General features: G+C 30.6%; 1 non-coding gene across 1 annotated transcript; it reads right to left on the bottom strand.

Moving 5' to 3' along the window:
* Positions 1-258: 258 nt before the first annotated feature.
* On the bottom strand, positions 259-331 carry TRNAR-CCU (transfer RNA arginine (anticodon CCU)). The gene has a single exon. It is a non-coding gene; the product is annotated as a tRNA-Arg (tRNA).
* Between the last annotated feature and the right edge of the window lie 7,022 nt (positions 332-7,353).

Raw genomic sequence — 7,353 nt, 5'->3', positions numbered from 1 at the left:
ATCTTTATAAATAAAATATATAGCAATGGAGTATATGAAATATTTTTGCAATTTCTTAGAACACACTGAAGAAATTACAAAGCGAAATATGAACTTGAAGAGAAGAACACATTTCAACTTATTGAATGATCTTGGAGTGTTCTAGTTTATGCACAATAATGACATATTAGATTTAGAGACCAAACTTTCAATTTCTGATAAACCAAGGGAATATTCATGTAATTTACTAAAAAGTCCGGGAAAAAATTTACATGAAGACGCGCCAGGTAGGGGTCGAACCTACGACTTTCTGCTTAGGAAACAGACGCTCTATCCACTGAGCTACAGGCGCCTTTTGATTTAATTTACGATTAGTTTAAATATCAATAATGAGAAAGCAGACCTCCAATTTCATGGATGATGCGTCAACGTTTGAATGCCAATGTGGAATTCGGTTTTTATTTCATGATTCGGTAAATTATACAGGACAAGAAGTTAACGGACCATCACTCTTCCATTAGACCTTTACTCCCCTTTATCGGTCATTATTTTAAAAAAAAAAAAAAATCTTTACGACTCTATAAATACTAACAATTTAACCTTCAATTTGACGCAACATTATATCAACTTTCTCTCCTTTAATTATTTGAACAAGCATACCTACTAGAAACATTTTTCCTTTTCATTCAGAAAAGTTCTTTTTAAAAAAAACCATCATTCTCTATAGATGTTATTCTAGACATTTACGAACCTTACTATCCTGAAATTTCTCATATACAAAAAGCCATCTATCTCACTCAAATTTTTACATTCTATCGATTCAAAGAAGGATAAATTGTGCATAATGCGGAAACATAAAACAATTCGCCTTCGATATCCTTTGTTTGGGGTGTAACACAAAATTGAACACAATTGAACGCATCTCTCCCCCAATCTTTCTTTCGTAGGTAACCTATCAAGACAAATTCTCCATACTAACACATTGACTTTTAATGGAATGAAAGTGGCAACATCAATAATAAATCTTACTTTTTCAACCACGAATTTCTTGGTATCCTCGATGTCCCAAACCCATTCTTCATCATGGTGTGCATAATAATAATAAAAACGTTACTTAGCTCTGATACCAAAATTAAAGACATGACGGAATTAATAAAGATTAAGAAAAGATTATACCTGAATGATGCGTTGGATTGTCTTGATGATGGATTATGTTGAATAATTGGATGATTATGTGGATATTTTGGATAGAACTCTACTATTCAGAAATAGACAAAAAAAATTAATAGAGGAAGAACTTTGAGATTCAACTCAAGTCTTAAACATTTAAATAACTGTTGTTCATTTCATATGGGCAAAGGCCCTATATATAGGCTCGAAGGAGCCGGTTACAATTATTGTTGCAATCGTATGATTGCAATACGACAAACATATATTTACGTTTTAGACCCCTAGACTATGGAGGGTCTTACACTTTATGTTACATCCTACCGACACTACATTATTTATATACAGACAATAATTATACAACGAAAAATAACAAATAATTACAATCCCTTCCACACTGAAAGGACGGCCCCGGTCATATTCGACGTATCCATCGCTAGTATTCGCATGTTGCTCTCCCTTTGTTTCTGAAGCTCTCTTTCAAAAGCAATTTTCAAAATCTTATCCATTCTGTCTTTTATACCCTTCATGTCGGATCTTATTTCTTTCAAATCATCTGAATCTGACGCTTTGTCTTTGCCTTTGCTTTTTGATTTGTCTCTTCCCAATGGTTGGGAAGGTGGTGAAACTGGAACAAGTTCATCTTCGTTCAGATCAAATTAAACATGAGCATCTAATGTAGTGTGGTCGAACTCAGTGGCGAATCCAGGATTCAAACTCACGGGTGTCCAGTTTAAATGCAGAAAAAACTAAAAGATCAAGAAAGTTATGTTTATCGGGCATTTTGTCAAAACTACGAAATATAGTTCTAATCAGCGACGAACACATGAATGTCTAACCTATTTTAAATTTTATATTTCATTTGGGAAAACTAATTGTTTAACAATAATAGACTTTCAACAACTATCGATAGGTTAATGATAAAAGAAACTATATAATGTTTTCTACATAATAATAATTAAAAAAGATAGGTAATGGTTGATGTATATAGGAAGAGGTAATAGGTAAATTGGTATCAGTAAAAGTCTGGTTAGTGTACCTTACTTGTGGCCTTACCTTTTCAGATTATGAGATAGCATGCAAAAATTAACAATTTCTCTAGCTTTTCGATTAGTAAGAGAAATCATACAACTTCTTTGGCCACTTTTCAAGATCAGCGACCGGAGAAGGAAGAAGAATCGAAGAAGTAGTTGTCATTATTAAGTACAAAAGGTATGGTGATAGCAGATAAACCAATAAAGCATGATTTATTGTTCCGAAAACTCCAAATCAACGAGTAGGGGATAACGACGGCCGCCGGATCCAAAGAGCAACCAAAGGAATAACATATTCTTCTTGTTTTTATTAGGGTTTTGGCTTTCTTTTTAGACTTCGTTTTTTCTTTTTTATCTCAGAATTTTGTGATAAATGTTGTGGATCTAAGTTTGATCCGAAAATTATAAGAATGGTTTCTTTTCTGTTACCGGGCTTTCTTAACTTATATACTTCCTTCACTATTCCTTTTTTTCACTTTTGATTCAATCCAAAATTACAAAGGGTGTCCGTGTAAAAATTTGAAGGGTGTCCATTTGATATATCTAATATAATCTCTCAAACAAATTTCAAATTAAGGGGTGTCCATGGACACCCTTGATTACACTGTAGAGTCGCCCCTGGTCGAACTCAAATGTTCTGTTGCGTTTTGACCCACTATCGATATGCTCGTCAGATGTTTTGCTACTCAGTCATTTTCTGTTATCTTTCAAAAAATTCCAAACTTCAAGAAACTTGAAAGCCTTCAGATTTTCTTTTTGATACACTTTCAACGCTTTCTTCAAAATCACTTCATCGCTTTCTCCACTTTTCCATTAACGTTTCATGTTGTTCCACAAGTCATTAAACAACATGACTTCTTTGTTCATCTTCCCCCATTTGGAGTACACTTGATGTTTTGAACGGTATTCTCCACAGTTCATTCCTTTATGGAACATGCGTAAAACACGAATCCAAAAGCGGTCATGCTTTTAATCTTTTCCAACCATCACATCTTCTGAAATATCGATCCAAGATTGTGCCAACACTAACGCTTCCAAAGGTTCCCAACATCTAGCCTCCGCCTTCTCTTTTCTTTTAGTTGCTGCTCGAGTGGGCTGAGTCTCTGTAACGAATTCCGGTTCAGAATCAGAAACGATCGTTTCTGGTTGTGTTTGTGTTTGTTGAACAAACTCAGGTTGAGATAAAAAATCAAATGGATTAAAATCTGGATCGAGTTGTGGTAGTGGCTGCGCTGGTTGTTGTGGAAAATACGGAAGCACACCGCCGTAGTGGTAAAACGAATGTGAGAAAATCAGTTGATCAAATGAAGGTACTGGGGTGTTCGTGTTTCTGACTGGTGTTTTTTCATTGGTAGGCCTTTTGGAAAAAGACATTTTTTCAAAAAAAAATGAATGAAAAGATTGTGAAAATATTTGTTTAAAGATGGAGTGAAGGTGGTGAATGGTTAAAATGGTAAGATGTGTGTGTGTGTGTGTGTGTGTGTGTGTGTATATATATATATATATATATATATATATATATATATATATATATATATATATATATATATATATATGGGAGGGTTCAATTGAGAAAAAAAAAAAGTTAAGAATGGGGGAATCATTCTCAGCCAATCATTTATTTTTGCCGCAAAAGGCTCCAACGTACTGGCGGAAATGGGAAACAAATGCACATGTGTTTTCCAACATAACATATTTCCTTAAACTATGCTAATCATTAGCTTAATATATACAAAAACATAGTTTTTTTGTTTTTTTTTTTTTAATTTTATAAATTATTTTTATCAAAAAATGATTTTAAATATACCAAAATTCATGATTTTTTATTCTCTACAAATAGACATCCATATTGATATAGTTTAAAGATAAAATAAAAATTTTATTTTTTTTTATATTTTCAGCTATCGTTATTCATAAATGAATAACAATGCATCGGGTTTTATTACAGTACATTCGTTATTCACTTATGAATAAAAAATATGATTTTTTTTTACAATTTAAGTATCATTCATATATGAATATAACATATAATAAACATATTATATTCATATTTTAATATTTGACGATAAATTCACTTGTGAATATTAACATAGTATATTCACTTGTGAATATTACATAGTATTACATGGTATATCGCATATGAATATTACAGAGTATATTCACTTATGAATTAAATGATATATTCACTTATGAATATTACACAATATATTCACATATGAATATTACAAAGTATATTCACTTATGAATATTGAAGGTATTTTCACAAATATATATAATTTTTATATGTTATTCACATATGAATAACATACAGACTTGCATATTTGTTTTGTGTTTTTAATAATCATATACTGATTCAGGTGAGAAAACATATTCATATGTGAATATAACGTGGTAATTTAGTTTATGCATTTCATCAAATAGTTGAAGTGCAAACAAGTTAACTATTTTAAAAATATCAAAAACATCAAGTTATCAATTCCAAATCATCATATACTTCCGATTTCGACTTCAGATGCGACATCCTATCTCTGATCGATTTCTCAATTTGATTTTGATTTCCGAAAATCCGATTGGGAAACTGTGAGTACCGATTCTAAGTCCCTCAATGTCGACTGTGATTGCGAGTCCGGAACTCCGGTTCCAATTTCATAAACAGCAATTCTGGTTTAGTTGAAGAAATCCGGATGATTATTGAAGGTTGGAGGAAAATTTTTGATGATGAACGAACAGTTATCGAATTCTCTATAGTTACGTATTTGAGATTGAAGGTTATTACGATATTTACAAGTTTGCCACCATGTCTTTTATGCTTAGATTAAATAAGTGGTTGAGAATGATTATATATATATATATATATATATATATATATATATATATATATATATATATATATATATATATATATATATATATATATATGTTCAGGTTAATTTGATACCATTCTAATTTTATCAGACCGTGAGACCAAATCTAAAAATAATTTTAAAATGCAAAATAAATAGAAAAATCGAAAAATTCTTTTTTTAAATATTATTTTCGGAATTTGAATTAACTAAAAAAATAAAAATAAAAATAAAATAAAAATCCCCCTTTTTTTTAATACGTGAAATATTCTAAATAGAATATTACACTGACATATTCTAAAAAATAATTTTAAAATGCAAAATAAATGGAAAAATCTAAAAATTCTTTTTTTAAATATTATTTTCGGAACTTAAATTAACTAAAAAAAATCCTATTTTTTTTTAAAATACGTGAAATATTCTAAATAGAATATTACACTGTACATATTCTAAAAATAATTTTAAAATGCAAAATAAATGGAAAAATCGAAAAATTCTTTTTTTAAATATTATTTTCGGAACTTGAATTAACTAAACAAAATAAAAAAAATAAAAATAAAATAAAAAAAATGCGTCTCACGGTCTCACAAAATTAGGCCGTCTCACATGAACCTATATATATATATATATATATATATATATATATATATATATATATATATATATATATATATATATATATATATATATATATATATGGGAAAAGAGAATATACATTACAGTCTCACCTAAGCTTAGGTACAAAACCTCTTGAAAATACATTGTTTTACTATATAAAGATTACGGTTAATGGATTCACGATTAATACTTCAATATGTAAATTCAAGATCAACACAATAGGGTTTAGGGTTTAGAGTTTAGGGTTTAGGTTTATGTTTAGGGTTTAGGGTTAAGGTTTAGGGTTTAGGGTTTAGGGTTAGGGTTTAAAGTTTAGGATTTGGTGTTTAGATTTAGGGTTTAGATTTAGTGTTTAGGGTTTAAATTTAGGGTTTAGGTTTAGGTTTAGGGTTTAGTAATGTTCATTAGGATGAAGTAATAAACGATAATTGAGGAAAGAAAATGGAGATGATAAAACGATAATGAAAGAAAGAAATGTTATGGAAAATGATATATTTACCAAGTGAAACCAAACCGGGTATATTTAGCATGTTAAAACGACATATTTTGGAGGTTTAGTACCTAAGCTTAGGTGGAGTTGTAATGTATATTCCCTATCCCCTATATATATATATATATATATATATATATATATATATATATATATATATATATATATATATATATATATATATATATATTGAGTAATGGTAAAAAAAAAAAAAAAAATTACACGAATCTTCAGCCTTCAACAGTCAAAATTGGACAAAACTTCAAAAATGGTCCCTGTGGTTTCCAGAAATATCAAGTTTAGTCCCTAAGTTCAAAAAACCTCACAGATGGTCCCTGTGGTTTCAAAACTTTTAACAAATGGTCCCTCCGGCTCACTCCGTTAGCATTTCACCGTTAACTCATTTTTTAATAAAATATTGCAGGGGTAATTTCGTCATTTTAGTTGTAACCTCCTCTCTTTAAAAGAAATTGCATGTCCGATTTTTGGGCAAATCCTTTAGCTTCATCAGTCGATCATCTCTCCTCCTTTCCACTGTTGCTCGACAGTTGCACCCTTCACGACATCCAATCGCTTCTGATTCAAAGATGGTGACTTGCAGATGTGGGAATGAAGCAACGAAGATCACTTCATGGACGGATCGTAACCCTGGAAGGCAATTTTGGAACTGTAAAAGATGTGGTTTCATTCGATGGTCTGATCCCCCTATGTGTGCTAGGGCATTGGTGGTGATTCCAGGTTTGATAAGATCAAAGAATCGATTGGAGGAAAGGGTCGCCATTGTAACTGCACAATTGTGGAACTACCAGCTGATGTTGTTTTGTTCATGGGTGTTTTTTTTTGGTATTATTTTAATCTCTAAATATCTTCTGAAGGTTTGGATGGTAATGGAGTTTTGGTTTTTGGTTTGTAACCATTGCAGGGTTTTTTTTTTTATTTTAATCGGATAGGGGTTTTTTTGCTTTCAGTTTATGTAGGTGGTTTTGGAATTGGTGGTGTTGTATTTGGTTTATGTATCAGATTAATGTGTAATGCAGTGGTAATGGTAATGGTAATGGAATGTAGTTTGTTATAGTTCATTGTTCAATTTCTTGAATGTTTTTGAAATGTAATTGTTAAGTGTATTGTAATTGCATCTTGAAGATGGTTTTCATTTGCAATTGAAATGTACATTGTTATTAATTGATCTGTGAAGTGAGGGGTAGTACACAAAACATATTAA

The sequence above is a fragment of the Lactuca saligna genome, chromosome 8 (genome assembly GCF_052625555.1).
Source record: "Lactuca saligna cultivar CGN05327 chromosome 8, ASM5262555v1, whole genome shotgun sequence".
Classification (NCBI taxonomy): domain Eukaryota; kingdom Viridiplantae; phylum Streptophyta; class Magnoliopsida; order Asterales; family Asteraceae; genus Lactuca; species Lactuca saligna.
The sequence above is the reverse complement of the archived record's forward strand: the minus strand, read 5'-3'. Positions and strand labels throughout refer to the sequence as shown.